Consider the following 16,195-nt stretch of genomic DNA (forward strand, 5'->3'; position numbering starts at 1 on the left):
GGCCCTAAGGCTCATTAGGCTGGCGCAATGGCTCTTACGCTTTGCCCTGAGGCATATGTAGTTAACTATTTTGGGTTTAGTCTCCAAGTTGGGTTTCAATTAGAGCTTATTTGACCCTCATGTTTTGTATTTGTGTGGCCTGGCAATAATCTCCGAGTCATTGAGGTTGTTTTGGCTCGGGGGCCATTACTCGTGAGCTCGGTATTGCCTCATTAAGGGCTTACAATTTCGGAGATTCCGACCCTGTGGTCATGCAATTTTTGAGATTTTGGCACCGGTCCCCGAGTGTTCGGGGCACTTTTCGCCTTGGAGATGTTTCGTGATTTTCATGATGCCTCGTTGAGGGCTTATGAGTTTGGAGTTTTGACCTTGAGCTCATGCGGATTGCGAATCGTTGATGCTAGTCTTCGAGTATTCGGGATGTTTTTTATGGAGGAATCATTTTGGCAAAAATGTTAAGTTTCCTTTGGACTATGAGATGCTTTGACAAAAGGTATCCTTTGATTGCTTGGTACAAATACATAAGTCTCTGCCATCGAGGGCCTAGCTATGCGGACACGGTTCATTCGACCGTTTGGCCCGGTACATCATTTTCCTATTGGGTCCCTATTTGATGTTTCATGGCTCTTCCGAGTGGATGATTTTCCGAGGGGATGCCCTCCAGTGTTCGGGGTTGATTGCAAAAGAAGCCTTCAACACTTGTTGGATTTTCCTTAGGTACCATATAGGCGTTGCCTTGTTAAAAACCTTTCCAGTAAAATCCTCTTCTGGACAAAAACTCGGTCGAAGGAAAAGAGTGCAATGGATGCTTTAAAACCTTATGGTCTTCGAGCTGGGTTAGCGCTTTAACTTCTTACTGCTTTGATCGGGCGCCTGCATAAGGGTTAGTGTGAAAAATAGAAAACGAAAAGGAAGATGGACGTACCTTAGTGTAGGATGTGTCGGCGATGTTCTGAGGTTCGATATGTCCCTATCGCTTGTAATAAGGACACAGTACGGTCCTCTATTATGTTTAGTCAACATTAACCGAAGATGTATTTTGATTACCCTTTGGCTATTTCGAGAGTGGAGGTATTGGTGCCGGTGCCACATTATGCACCGCGAACATTTTCCTTGCCGTGTGCTGTTCCCCGTGGACGGTTTTAATCCCATCCTTTGTTGGGAATTTCATCATTTGGTGGAGGGTGGACGGTACTGCTCTCATGCAGTGTATCCACGGTTGTCCGAACAAGGGGTTGTACCTCATATCTCCTTCTATGACATGAAATTTGACATTTTCGGTCGTGCCGGCCACACTGACTGGGAGGGTGATTTCTCCTTTCGTTGTTTCACTTACCATGTTGAATCCATTAAGGACTCGAGTGGTGGGCATGATTTGGTCTAGCAGTCTGAGCTGATCTTTTACCCTCGACCTGATAATGTTGGCTGAGCTACCTAGATCCACGAGTACACATTTTATTTGAAATGTATTCACGAGGAAAGAGATTACCAATGCGTTATTATGAGGTTAAGACAAGGTCTTGGAGTCCTCATCACTGAATGTGAGGGCATCTTCGGATACGTGGGTTCACGTTTCTTTGGTGATGGATATTTTTGTCCTTTTTATTACTGGTTCCTAGGGAGCATAGACGCCTCCCAAGATCATGTGGATAACATGTTATGGCTCGTTCATTTCATTCTTCTTGGCCGCCTATCTTTCTTGGAACTGATTTTTGGCTCGGTCACTTAAGAATTCTCAAAGGTGACCTTTATTGAATAGACTAGCTACTTCCTCTCAGAGCTGGTGGTAGTCTTCGGTCCTATGGTCGTGTGTGTTATGAAATTCACATACTAAGTGGAGATTCCTTTCGGAAGGATCGGTCTGGGCCATCTGGTGTCTCTGATTTTGCTGATGGAGAACACGATATCTGACACATCGAAGTTGAAGTTGTATTCTGATAAGCGCGGTTCCCCAGTTGGCCCCGTGTTTCCATTGAATCCAATTTTCTTAATGAGTCCCCAAGGATTCTGCTCTGGGTTGATCAATCGATCGTCGCAAGGTGGGTTGCTCCTCGTGGCGTTCCTCCTGTCTTTGGTGTATGTCTGATATCTTTGTTTATTTGGCATTGGCTCATTTGTCAGAAGCCTACTCGGGTATACTGAGGCCAAGGGAGCTCCTAGTTGATCATCTTCGACCCTGATCTTTGACTGGTATTGGTTAAGGACGTCCAACCAGGTCATGGTAGGATACTCGATCAAATTCTCTTTTAGCTGCCTTGAAGCCACTAAGCTCCGCTCATTTAGGTCTTGAGTGAAATCCTGCACTGCCTAGTCATCAAAGACCGGTGGTAGTTCCATTCGTTCTGTTTGGAAGCTAGAGACGAACTCTCGCAGCATTTTGTTCTCCCTCTACTTGATCTTGAACATGTCAGATTTCCTCGTTGCTACTTTGATGGCACTAACATGTGCCTTTATTAAGGAGTCTGCCAGCATGGAAAATGAGTCTATGGAGTTGGGCGCTAAGTTGTGATACCACATCATGGCCCCCTTCGAGAGTGTTTCCTCGAACTTCTTCAGTAAGACAGACTCGATCTCATCATATTTTATGTCGTTGCCTTTCACTGCGCACGTGTAGGCAGTAACGTGCTCATTGGGGTCTGAGGTCCCGTTGAATTTTGGGAGTTCTGACATTCTAATCTTCTTTGGAATAGGTTTCGGAGCCACTTCCTCTGGGAACAGCCTTTGCACGAACTTCTTGAATCCATGCTTTTTATGACTGGGGGTGCGCCCGGGATTTGGTCGACCCTGGAGTTGTAGGTCTCGAACTTCTTATCGTTGGCTGCTATCATTTTCTCGCCGGTTCGATCCTTCTGGTGAGATCCTCTAGCATTTTTACGATGGCAAGATCGTCTATCGACCCATTATTGCTCGATCTTTCCGATACCTGTTCGGCCGGAGGAGCTGTTCCTGGTGCTACTGTGCTAGGAGTTTTCTAGTGGCTTTGCAGCTGAGCGATAACCAATTGTTGTGCCTACAACATTTCAAAAACAACATGGAGGCTAACCTCCCATTCTTCCCTGGTTGGGGTTTTCTGAGCTCCTTGTAGGTCTTCTTGGTGCATGCTTCTGTTGGTGTGTGAGCTTTCATCGACCTGATGTACATCGCGCGAAACCGCATCTACTGGAATAGGTCCTGGTGCGTTCTACAGGTTTTGTGGTGGCGCACCAACAGTCGGAACAGCAACACCGTTTTCTTCATGGTTTTCAAGGTTGTCACTTTCAAATCTATTTACTGAGCTAGACATTTTGACCTGAAAACGAAGATCTTGGACAAGAAAAAGCGTGAAAGATAACCTACGTTATGCAATGAAACCAGCAGGAAAATAATCACTATTATTTTTAGTCCCACGGTGGGCGCCAAACAGTTTACCGTGAAAATGGTAATAACAATTAAATTTGTTGATGGGACGTTAAAAATACATGATCTATTTTTATTCTAGTTGTTAAGAAGTTGATGCTAGATATATGAGCTTAGCGACAAAATAGAGTTCAGGGGAAAGCTATAACCAAACCAATAGGCTTGTTATTCGGGGCCTCGAGCTTGTCGATTTGAGGCCTCGAGGTCGATTCTAGGGCTCGGGCTTAAGCTATTGTGGGCAATCGGGGTAGAGCTAACAGTTAAGAAATAATTAAGGGAGGCTCTTTATGGCCAATGATAAGCAATAAACGAAGAACAAGTATGAAGATAGTGAATAAGAGCAACAATATCGACAGAGTGTGTTAGAGAAAAAAAAGAGTTCTTATATATTTTGTGTGGAATAATTGGAGCAACAGTTGGGTAGAAAATGGAAAGGATCTCCTTTATATAGAAGGGGAATCCCTACACGGTAAAAAATACACTAATTGTAAAGATATGGAGATGGGACAGCTAGACATGACACCCTAATTCGGGTTCGGAGTACGCCGGCTAGGCATTGTCAAACTTAGCCGTGTGTCTTGGGAACTCCCCATTTCTACCCTAGCCACGATCAATATTGCCTCTAAGTCGGGCGTCGACGAGCCTCGATGAAGGAAACTTGACCGCAGCTTTGTAGCCTCGAGGCTTCGAGATGATCTTCTGAAATGCCTTAATAACAAGAAATTGGACCCTCTGATTTCGCCGTATACACGTTTAATATGAATTTTATTCAAAAGAAAAGAAATTACCAGTGCGTCATTATGAGGCTGAGATATGGTCTCGATGTCCTATTCGCTGAACGTGAGAGCATCCTTTGGTGTGTAACTCCGAGTTCGCCTTTTCCCTAGTGATGGATATCTTTGTCCGCTTGAAAATGGGTTCATGTGGGGCATCGGCCCCTCCAACGATCATGTGGATGACGTGATATGGTTCTCTCGTACATTTTTCCTATTTGCATCTCTTTCTCGGAAACGGTTCTTATCTTGGTTACTGAGAAACTCAAGAAGATGCCCTTCGTTGAACAAACAGGATACCTCCTCCCTAAGCTGTCTGCAATCCTCGGTCCTATGACCGTGAGTGCCGTAATATTTACACATCAAGTTGGGGTTCCTCTGTGAAGGGTCCAATAATACGGGTTTTGGCCACCTGGCATCTTGGATTTTCCCTATGGCTGATACAATGCCCAAGACATCAATATTTAAGTTATATTTTGATAGTTACCAGCCTAGTGAGCCTATCAAACCCAGCTTTACCCATGAGTAACTGGGAATTTTTAACTTAAGGACATGGTTCAGCACGGTGATGCCTATGAGGATTCTATTGGTAATGATGGGGTGTTACGGATGCATGGCCGGATTTGTGTGCCCAATGTGGATGGGCTACGTCAATTGATTCTTGAGGAGGCCCAAAGTTCGTGGTATTCCATTCATCTAGGCGCCGCAAATATGTATCAGGACTTAACGCAGCACTATTAGTGGTAGAGGATGAAGAATGATAAAGTGGAGTTTGTAGCTTGGTGCTTGAATTATTAGCATGTGAAGTACGAGTATTAGTGACCGGGCGGTCTGTTTCAGGGGCTTGACATTCCTGAGTGGAAATGGGAGCGTATCACCATGGACTTTGTAGTTGTGCTTCCGCGGACTTTGATGAAATTTGATGTTATTTGGGTGATTGTTGTTAGGCTGACTAAGTCCACACATTTCATTCTGTTTACCTTGAAAATGGTAAATATAATTATATTTGATTTTGTGGTTCTAAAAATACATGATTTATCTTAACACTAGTTGTTAGGCAATAGATGCTAAGTATGAGTAAAGAGAATTAGAAATGCAAGCCAATAGGATCATGAGGCTGGGCCTCAAGCTAGCTGGAGCAGGGCCTCGAGGTCTAGACAGGATTAATAGCTATGAACGATTAAATAAAAATAAATGATAATGAGGGCCTTAAAGATGGCATTTTATGGCTAATAATGAACAATAAATGAAGAACAATAAATGAACAATGAATGAACAATGAAAGAATAAGCAATAAATATGAAGAACAATAGTGTTAGCAAAGAGCAGAAAATGTTGTATTGTATTAAATGTGTTGTGTAAAATCCGAATCCCTTACAAGATGACAAGGGTCCCCTTTATATATGAGGGGTGAATCCCAACACGGTACATGTCTAATTAAAGATGAATAAATGCTACTAGTACAGTTGTGTAACGGCTCAGTACATATTTGTACTATTCTTTCAAACCTGGTCAGTTCTAACCACGTGTACTTGGGAATTTTCTCGCCTTTCCATGACGATTATCGATTGTACTGCTCCGAGGTCGACCATGGTGAGCCTTCGATGTGCTCCCTCAAGGGTCACTCCTCGGGGTCGCACCTTACGCTCTGCTTCAGACTTCTTTGAGGTTAGGTGTGGAGTGGAAAAATTGCCCCAAAGTTGAACTACCCAATTTTGGACACATACACATTCTAATTGGGACTACCTATTATTCAGAGCAGTTGGTTAATATCTATATCTTCAAGATTGTTCGCCTTCATGGTGTGCCGGTGTCCACTATTTTAGATCGGGGCACACAGTTCACGTCGCAGTTTTGGAGAGCAATGTAGCGAGAGTTAGGCACACAAGTTGAGTTGAGTACAGTATTCCTCCCTCGGATGGAAGGACAATCTGAGTGTATTATTCATATATTGGAGGACATGTTACATGCTAGTGTCATGGATTTTTAAGGTTCTTGGGATCGATTTCTACCACTTGTAGAGTTTGTCTACAACAACTACAAATCGGGTATTTAGATGGCTCCGTATGAGGCCTTGTGTGGAAGGCGGTGTCGGTCTCCGGTTGGTTGGTTTGAGCCAGGTGAGGCTAGGCTAATGGGTACTGACTTGGTTTAGGACGCTTTGGAAAAGGTTAAGTTGATTCAGGATCTACTTCACACAGCACAGTCCAGATAGAAGAGTTACGTCGATCGGAAAGTTCGTGATGTTGCTTTCATCGTGGGAGAGAAGGTATTACTTAGAGCTTCACCCATGAAGGGTTTTATGAGGTACGGGAAGAAGGGAAAGTGGAGCCCTTGGTATATTGGCCCTTTTGAGGTTCTTGAGAGGATTGGAGAGGTGGCTTACAAGCTTGCATTGCCACCTAGTCTATCGAGTGTTCATCAGTGTTTCATGTTTCCATGCTTTCGAATTATTTCGGTGATCTATCTCATATTTTGGACTTCAGCACGGTTCGATTTGATGGGGATTTAACTTATGATATAGAGCTGGTGGCCATTTTAGATCGGTAGGTTCGAAAGTTGAGGTCAAATAATATAGCTTCAGTGAAAGTACAGTGAACCGGTTAGCCAGTCGAGGAGGCTACTTGGGAGACCAAGCGAAAGACGCAGAGAAGATATCCACACCTATTTGAGACCTCATGTATGATTCTAGACCCATTCAAAGACGAACATTTGTTTCAGAGAGGGAAAATATAATGACACAGCCGGTCGTTTTGAGTATTCCAGCCCATTTCCCTCGTTTATTGCTTATTCTATATTTGTTTGTTTTTATGTTACTTGCGGGGGTGGTGTCTTTGGTTCTGGTGATGTTTCAGAATGAATTGGGACACTTAGTTCCAAGGTTTGAAGCCAATTTTTAAAGAGTTGACCGAATGTTGAATTATGTGTAATTGACTCCAAAATAGAGTTTTGATGGTTTTGATAGCTCCACATAGTGATTTTGGACTTATAAGTGTGTCTGGATATTAATTTGGACATCCGTAGATGATTTTCATTTGAATTGGCAAAAGATGGAAATCTTGAAGTTTGGAGAGTTGTGATGTTTGACCGAGAGTTGACTTTTGTCATTACCAGGCTCAAATTTTGATTGCAGAAGTTGGAATATGTCATTGGGTCATTTATGATTTGTGTGCAAAATTTTAGGTCAATCGGAGTTGTTTTGGCATGTTTCGACATTGATTATAGAAGTTGGAAATCCATTAGTTTCATTAGGCTTGAATTGGGGTGTGATTCATGTTTTTTATGTAAATGTATTTGATTTTCTTAATCCCGATCACATGAGATGGTTCGCGATCATGAAGGCTTGTTTGGGTGACTAGTGAAAATGGTCTACACGTTCGCAAGAGTTGGTCTGTGATCGCGAAGCTTTGGTCAGTGGTACTATGCGAACGGGTGAGTGGTACCGCGTTCGCGAAGAAGGAAGGGGGAGGCCTGGAAGCCCAAGCATTTGTTTTACACGATCGCGAGAGGGAGTCCGCAATCGCATAGCTTCAATTCTATATGCATCGCATTTGTAGCTGGAGTTCTGCGTTCACGAAGGTCATTTATGAGGCAACATTCTTTTGTTCTTCGCGGTCACGAGGGACTTTCCGTGATTTTGACGAGGAACCTCTATGTAGGAGAGATTAAATTTCAAAATCGAGTGTTTGGGCCTGTTTCTCATATTTTGAACTAGAGACCTCAGTTATTGGTGATTCTTTGAGGGAATTTCAAGGAGTTTATTGGGGTAAGTGATTCTAACTCAGATTTGGTTAATATACATGAATCTAACATTGTTTTTACCATTTAATTAGTATTTAGGGTTGAAAAAATTTGGGAAAATTGTAGAAACTTCATAAACTATGTTTTGAGGATTTGAAAGGCGATTTGAGGTAGGAATTGGATGATTTTAGTATGGTTGGACTCGTTATTGAATGGGTGTTTGGATAATTTAAGTTTTGTCGGAATCCGAGACGTGAGCCCAGGGTTGACTTTTGTTGTTGTCTTTTTGACTTTTGTTAAATATCTTAGCTTTATCATTTGGAACCAATTTCTATAGCTTTTATTAATAGTATTACGTTATTTTTGGCTAGATTCGATCCTTCCGGAGATTGATACGCTTGGGAAGGGCTTGCTAGCGGAGTGATTTGATTTTCTTAAGGTAAGTATCTTATCTAAACTCGGTTGAGGCACTAGTTGCCAGAATTATTATGATAGCTACATGATATTGGGTGCGCACATGCGTGGGGTTAAACCTATGTGCAGACACCGGGGCTATTTATTCATGTTTAGGTTGTGTTCATGCTCTTATAAGCATATAATTTGACTGTTAAAACTTAATTTATGATGGCTCGAATATTTGTGACATTGTTGTGAACTATTTAAGCCATATTTGAGGCCACATAGGGGCTTAATTCCTGAATGAACTGATAAATGTTATTCTTTGATGAAATTACCGGTTTTAGATTATGATAGTACACTTGCATATGCCTACACTTTAGCATATCGTATATACCAGTCCAGGAGCATGAGATTTGTTATTAACTCGTTTCATATATGTATACTTGTTTATTTGCTCCTATATGATATAATCGAACTAGTGCCTGTGACCACACTAGGAGAATTGTGTTGTTGTGCATGTGACCATGCCGGGCGAATTGTGTTTGTTGGCACATGAGTGGTCCGTGCAGATCCAGATATTGATATTATCAGCACGTGTGTTATCCGTACATCACGTGAGTTGTCTATGCGTGTTCTATTATTAGCACGTGAGGTGTTCGTGCAGTGGGTGGATTACGTATCTATCTCCCTAGGGTCACCCTCAGTCTTGATAGTGTACACATGGTTATTGAAGAACTGATTAGTGGTTTGGTACGGATATGGTAAGGTTGAGTAAATCTGTCCAGTAATTTGTTTGTATTTTGCATTTGATATTTACTTGCAATTTCCTTGATCATTTTTCTAATTTACCTACACATCATCTCTATATTCCAAGATATTGACTGAGAAGGGTATTTGAGAAACTGTACATATAAACACACGGATTTTTTTCGTACTAAACTTTATGATTTATTCAATTATTGTTCGGTACCGATTTAAAAGATGAAACTACACAAGTGATAGCTAGCATCATTTGATAATTTGGTGTTTCTCTTACCTCGTCGTGTTTATTTATGATATTTGTTGAGTACATTGGGTTGGTTGTATTCATACTAAACTCATCACTTAATTGTGCAGATCCAGGTGTGGGGACGAATTATCAACAGTAGGCTTGCTTTTTGGACTATCTGCTAGAGGAGAGGAAGAGTTGCATCCTTGATTGCAGGTTGACTTGACTTTTTCTTTTCATACTGTTGTTACAATTTAGACAGTGTATTTATTGTTTTGTTTCAGACTTATATTCCATTGTAGATGCTCATGACTCCATACTTGCCAGTTTTTGGGAATTTACTTTGTATTAGAACTTGTATTATATTGAGACCTCAAACTTATGCTATTTATACAAATATCATTATTCTATTGCCTTAGTTATCATGTTGCGGCTTTCCTAGCCAGGTGTTAGGCGTCATCACAACGGGTAGGGAAATTGGGTCATGACAGACCTACTTAGTTCATTTTTGTTGTTGAATTAGCTGCTTAAATTGTAATTACGTATTCAGTCATTTGCATATCATATCTCAGTCTCTGTCATCATTTATTATCACATCATGTTATCACTTTTTTGGGCTGAGTGGTATGAGATTTGTGAGCCCGTGAGACTGGAGAGTTTGATGACTAAGTTGGGACCTGAGAGGCGCATTATGAGTGATATTTATGGGATCGGATCGCACAATGCAATAGGCATTATTGGTCATTTATGAGATCGGATTGTACACCACAACAGACATTATTGGTCATTTACGGGATCGGGTTGCACACCACAGCACGCCTTATTGGTCAATTATGGGATCGGGTTGCACGCCGAAGCATGCTTTATTGACTTATTATGGGATCAGGTTGCATGCCATAGCAGATCATGTTGCTTGTATATTAGCGCTTGGGCAGGATCCGCACCGCTAGAGTCTGACATACCAACAGTGAGCACAAATACCTTAAAGTGTTGAGTGATTGTGTGTGATGAGTGGGGGTTAAGACATCCAGATTGAGTACTGTGAGAGCGTAAGAACTTGGGAGTATCATTGTGATGCATTACATTTTACATGCATATTTGACATGTAGTCATAAACATGTAACATTCCTCATGCTAGTTATACTTGGAATATTTTATCAGTGTTGAGCTTAAATTGTTGAACTCGAAAGTATGTCAACATTACTGTAATGTGTACAAACTGAATATGGAATTTCTCTAAGTTATTACTTTCATTTCCCTGTTATATCAGTACTAGGATTATCTGGATTTGGACAGTAACTTTTTGAGCTTGTCACTGCTTTCAGCCCAAGGTTAGTATTATTAATTATTGAGTACATTGGATCTGTTGTACTGATACTACACTCTGCAATCTGTGTAGATCTATGTACATTTAAACACCATGGTTGCTAGATTTGGTGCAGTATCTTCTCGAAGACTTTTGAGGTAGCTGCTATAACGGTCGCAGACATCGACTCTCTTTCCTTTGAGTTTATTCAGTACTGTTCTGTTTTTCAGGTAGTTGTATTATATATTTAGACTGTGTTGACACCTAGTAGCTCATGTACTCGGTAACACCAGGATTTTGGGATTTGTTCTCGTGGAGTTTCAGTTGTTTTTTTTATGAGATTTTTACTATGGAACTTATCATATCATGTTTTTAATTGAAAATGCATAGTTATTTTGTGTTTGTAGGCTTGCATAGTAATTTAATGCGCCATCATGACATGTTGGGATTTGGGTCGTGAGATCAAATCGGCCTTCAAACCATCAACTTATGTTTTAGAAAGTTTTTACTAAAATCACCAATTTCTCCAATTCAAATTATTAATCAAACACTAAATCGAGGTTGGAATCATGAATAATAACAAATCTGAGTTAAAAATACTTACCCCAGTCCAAGTAGTAAAAATTCCCTCCTAAATCTACCAATCCAAGCTCCAAAATATTGTGAGAAAAAGTAACCAAATTTCGAAACAAGAAAAAAAATACAGCAGCTTTCCCAGCTCAAATCATGTCTTAGATGATCCCAAAACTCATGTTTGATAATCTCAACATTATTTTTGTGAGATTACACCTAAGATAGCCTCTTGAGTTACCCAATTTGCGCTTAAAATGAGGGAGATGTGATATTTTGATGTTTTAAAAGAAATCTGAAAATTTCAGGGATATAAATGGCATTTTCGTAATTACTTACACCAGAAAAAAAACCAACAATAAGAAAAGCTTTGTATTAGCACCCAAAACTCATTCGGAACCTGACGGACACAAACCATATACTCATTTCAACCATTAAGCACGATAGCCACCTGCTCGCTCACTCAAAATACTAAAAAGAGGTCATCTTGACCCGGTATTCACCATGGTCAAACTTTAAATCCTTAGCTTAACTAGTTTCTCAACCAATGATCTTGAACACACCGAGCCTCTCTCGACCCTATCCAATCATACCAATAAGTATAAATACATCATCCAAACTCATCTAAAGCCTCAAAACACCCACAGAAAACCACAACAAAGAATCGAGGCTCAAAATGAATATATATATATTTTTTTTTGTTAAATCTTCATTCTCTCAAAAGAGTGTCTGAATCACACTCTAACACTTCGGATTACTTTTAAACATTGCAAACACGTTCAATTCAACTGTATAGACCTATCCAAAGTTTCAGAACACCAATTGGAGTCTAGTAACATAAAAAGTTAAGTCTTGGTCAAACTTATAAACTCTTAAGTTCTTCAAATTGCCAACTTTCAACGATTAGTATCAAATTATTCTAGGGATCCCCAAAACCAAATTCTAACTTACATACAAGTCCAGAATCATCATACGAACCTATCAAAACAATGAAAACCTAATTCTGAGTTTGTTAACCTAAAAGCCAAACATTGGTCAACTCTTCCAACGTAAAGCTTTTAAAATTAGAATCATTTATCCAAATCAATCGTGAACTGCTCGAAAATCGAAACCAACCATACAAGCAAGTCCTAATACATAATATGAAGCTACTCAACGTCACAAATAACCGAATTTAATGTTAAAGCTCAAAACGACCGGTCGCGTCGTTACAATTCTTTGCACAATACTTTTTTTCCCTAGATCTTCAGTCCTATCTGTTGTATCATCCACTTCTGTTATCCTATTACCTTGTTATTTTTAGTGCTTGTTGCTTTGAGCCGAGGGTCTAACGAAAATAATCTTTCTACCTTCATAAGGTTGGAATAAGGTATGCCCACACATTATCCTCCTCCCCCAGATCATACTTGTGGGATTATACTGTGTTTGTTGTTGTTGTTTTGTATAAAAATTACTATGGATTTGTTGTGAAAATTTTACCCGCAAAGTTTGACTGTTCAACTTAAAAGTTCAAGAGAAAATCCAGAGGAATTGCATATTAACTCATGATTATTCTTGCAAAAATGTTGAGCACAATTACAATAACCCAACTTGAACTTTTTGTGGGTGTGTTAGCACGACTTAATGTCGGGATATCATATAAGATGATGAAATATGTTGAGAATAGAAAGTATAAGCAACATTATTGTTGGATAATTATTTCATTTTATTTATACACAAAATAAATAAATAAATTAAATAGTCTATATATACAATACATCTGTAGATAAAAGTTGTAAATGCATGATAAGAGCACATAAAATCTAGCAAAGATAACATGTGATTTGAATATATTTTTATTCTTGAATCTGATGCCATCACTTGACATTCTTTATTATTCTCACAATACATGGTAAACACGAGAAATGAAACAAGGAAGAAAACATAGAAATTACATGATATCATAAATGTGTAACATTGTTTTGTAGCAGATTGTTTCAATGGGATTTTAGAGTTATACATGTGATCCCCTCCAATACCGCACTGGAAAGTATAGAATGTCATGTAATCACAGGAACAACAAACCCAACAATCGCTGCAATCACTATTAGACTTACAAGATCTGAAACAAGTATTAAGTCGCGGGAGTAATCTTCCTTGAATTTTTGAGAGATCATTATCAACATCTCGTGCAGCCATTACTTGTATCTTGGAGAACTCCATCAAATTAACTGAAAATATCACCATTACAATTATCAAAATCAAATCTTAGAGAGTCATTCTTATATATACATTGTAAGAAATGTAGTAAATTGGAGATAGAAACTAACCAGTGGCTGACATTACAAGAATTGCGTAAATGAAACCGAACTTAAGAAATGTCATATTTAGAATAGTAATTCACGCTTTATGAAATTTTTTAGTGAGTGTATTTTTGCTTTGCATATTAGGGTTCACCCTTCTTTGGTGTTCCCTGGAAGGTTTGTGTCCCTCTTCAAGTAGAATTTTGTGCATACAGTAGGCGGGGTTGATCCCCTTTATGTCTGCCATGGTCCATCCAATAACAATCTTGCACTCCTTAAGTACCTGCAAGAGTTGTTGCGCCTGCACATTTAACAAACTAGATGAGATAATAACAGGTAATGTGGAGTTAGGTCCAAGAAATTCATACCTGAGATGGTTGGGCAATGGCTTTAACTCCAGTTTTGGTGGTCCTTCGATAGATGGCTTGGCTGGAGGAGTCTCTCGATTTTCCAAGTGCAAGGGCTCAAATTCTAGAGTTCTATCCCAGAACCCTCTACCCTCTAATGCCAACACCCATTCCGCCAGTTCCTCTCCATTCACCTCATCCAAATTCATTAAACATGTAGCAAGGGGGTCCTCAATGGTTAGCACCTCATCATCAGTCTCTACGATTACATCCACGGCATCAATAACAGAACAATTGGCGAATTCACTTGGTCGCCTCATAGATTTCTGCACATTGAATGTTATCTCCTCATCATTCAATCTCATCTTGAGCTCCCCAGTTTCACAATCAATGAGAGCTCTCCCTGTGGCCAAAAATGGTCTTCCCAAAATTATGGGAATCTCTTCATCCACTCTGCAGTCTAAGATCACAAAGTCTGCAGGGAACACAAATTTCCCTACCTGAATTAGCACATCATCCAGTATACCAGAGGGTCGTTTCACTGTCCTGTCAGCTAGCTATAACAACATAGAGGTGGGTCTAGCTCTTTCAATGCCCAGTCTCTTGTAAATCGCCAGGGGCAAAAGATTGATGTTGGCCCCTAAATCACACAGTGCTTTAGCAAAAGCAAAATTACCAATAGTGCATGGAATTGTAAAGCTCCCTGGGTCAGACAGTTTTTCTGCAATTGGTCTAGTCACCACTGCACTACATGTCTGAGTAAGAGTAACTATGGCCAAGTCTTGGAAATCAAACTTTTGGGACAGCAAGTCCTTCATAATTTTTTCATACCCAGGCATCTCCTTCAAAGCTTCAATCAATGGTATGTTTACCTGGATTTGTTTCAGCATTTCGAAAAACTTCTTGTATTGTTCCTTTTTTGGTACTTAGCCAGCCTCTGAGGGAAAGGTGCAGGAGGTCTCTTCTTCCCAATCAACTAGGATTGATCCTTATCAGCTGCTACATCAACTACTGGTTCCTGGACTGTCTCAGCTTCTTTCTCGGTCGCATTCTGAATGTTATTTTCTTCCTGGGCAGGCTGGACTGGCACCTTCGTCAGTTTCGTTGACTCATCCAGCTCAATGGGCACTGGTGATGATCATGTTCTACATTCCATTGGTTACCGATTGGCTGACTAATGCAAGATGCGCACAAGCCCCCATTGGTAGTATCTACGATGTGTACCTGCTGCTTCTGCCCTGACTCTTCCACCTTTTTGGTGAGTATACTCATCTGTGTCAATAAGGTGGCCATATTTTCAGCCATAGAGTTGGATGGATCTAAGGGCACTGAGTGAACCACTGGAGTGATAGGTGCATTCCTGGTTGTCCATCCCGAATTTTGTGCCATCTCGTCAAGCACACTCTGACCTTCTCTCCATGTTTTGCTCAAAAATGCTCCACCAGCTGAAGCATCAACAATGTTCTTCACGCTATCTGACAATCCCATGTAAAACCACTGCCCCAACATCGGTTCTGGAATACCATGGTGCGGGCATATAACCAGCATCCCTTTAAAGCGCTCCCATGATTCATGTAATGTCTCCATTGGTCTCTGTTTAAAACTCAAAATTTCATCAATTTGTTGTGCAGTCTTATTGGGTGGGTGGAACTTGTTATGGAATTGCCTGACTAACTCATCCCAAGTTGTTATAGAATTTATGGGAAGTGAGTTTATCCAAGTCTGGGAAGCTCCTGTCACTGAGAATGGAAACAATAATAGCTTGATTGCTTCAGGAGTTACGTTGGGCTGCCTTTGGGTTTTGCAGATAGAGAGGAAGTTTTTCAAGTGCTGATGAGGATCTTCGACTTGCGACCCCGAAAATAGTCCCTTGTTGTGCAACAAGTGCAGCATGTTATTAGCAATTTGGAATGACTCATCCTGTATCTGCGGAACTACAATGGCTGTGGATAGATTTTTAGCTGTGGGTTGTGCCCAGTAATAGAGAGCAGCATCTGGCACTATTGGTACCGCTGGGTTTTCCTCGTGATCCCCCATGACTGTTTCGAATTGTGCAGTTGTTGGTTGTTATTTGTTTTTCCGATTAGCCCGATTCAAGGCCTTGAAAACTTTCTCTGGATCTGATAATGCTTCAAATACTTCACCAGATCTCGATGAATTTCTAGGCATGCACTTCTTTCAATTATAATTAATAACACCATTAATTTTCCGGCAACGGCGCCAAAATTTGATCACGCCCAACTATGCCTTATAAAAGGACAATGTGGACGTTGCAAATATAACCTGAGTATTTATGCCTAGAGTTGAATCCACAGAGAATTAACCTACCAATTACTTTCGTTGGACTTACTAAATTCTTTAGAATCAACTTCCCCAAACGTTGTGAATAACAG

The 16,195-nt window shown here is 40.4% G+C and overlaps 1 non-coding gene across 1 annotated transcript; it reads left to right on the top strand.

Annotated features, from left to right (window-relative positions):
• The first annotated feature begins 15,321 nt into the window (after window positions 1–15,321).
• Window positions 15,322–15,428, top strand: LOC142175043 (small nucleolar RNA R71). The gene has a single exon (XR_012704233.1). It is a non-coding gene; the product is annotated as a small nucleolar RNA R71 (small nucleolar RNA).
• The last annotated feature ends 767 nt before the right edge of the window (window positions 15,429–16,195 follow it).

Source organism: Nicotiana tabacum, chromosome 20 (assembly GCF_000715075.1).
Source record: "Nicotiana tabacum cultivar K326 chromosome 20, ASM71507v2, whole genome shotgun sequence".
NCBI lineage: Eukaryota > Viridiplantae > Streptophyta > Magnoliopsida > Solanales > Solanaceae > Nicotiana > Nicotiana tabacum.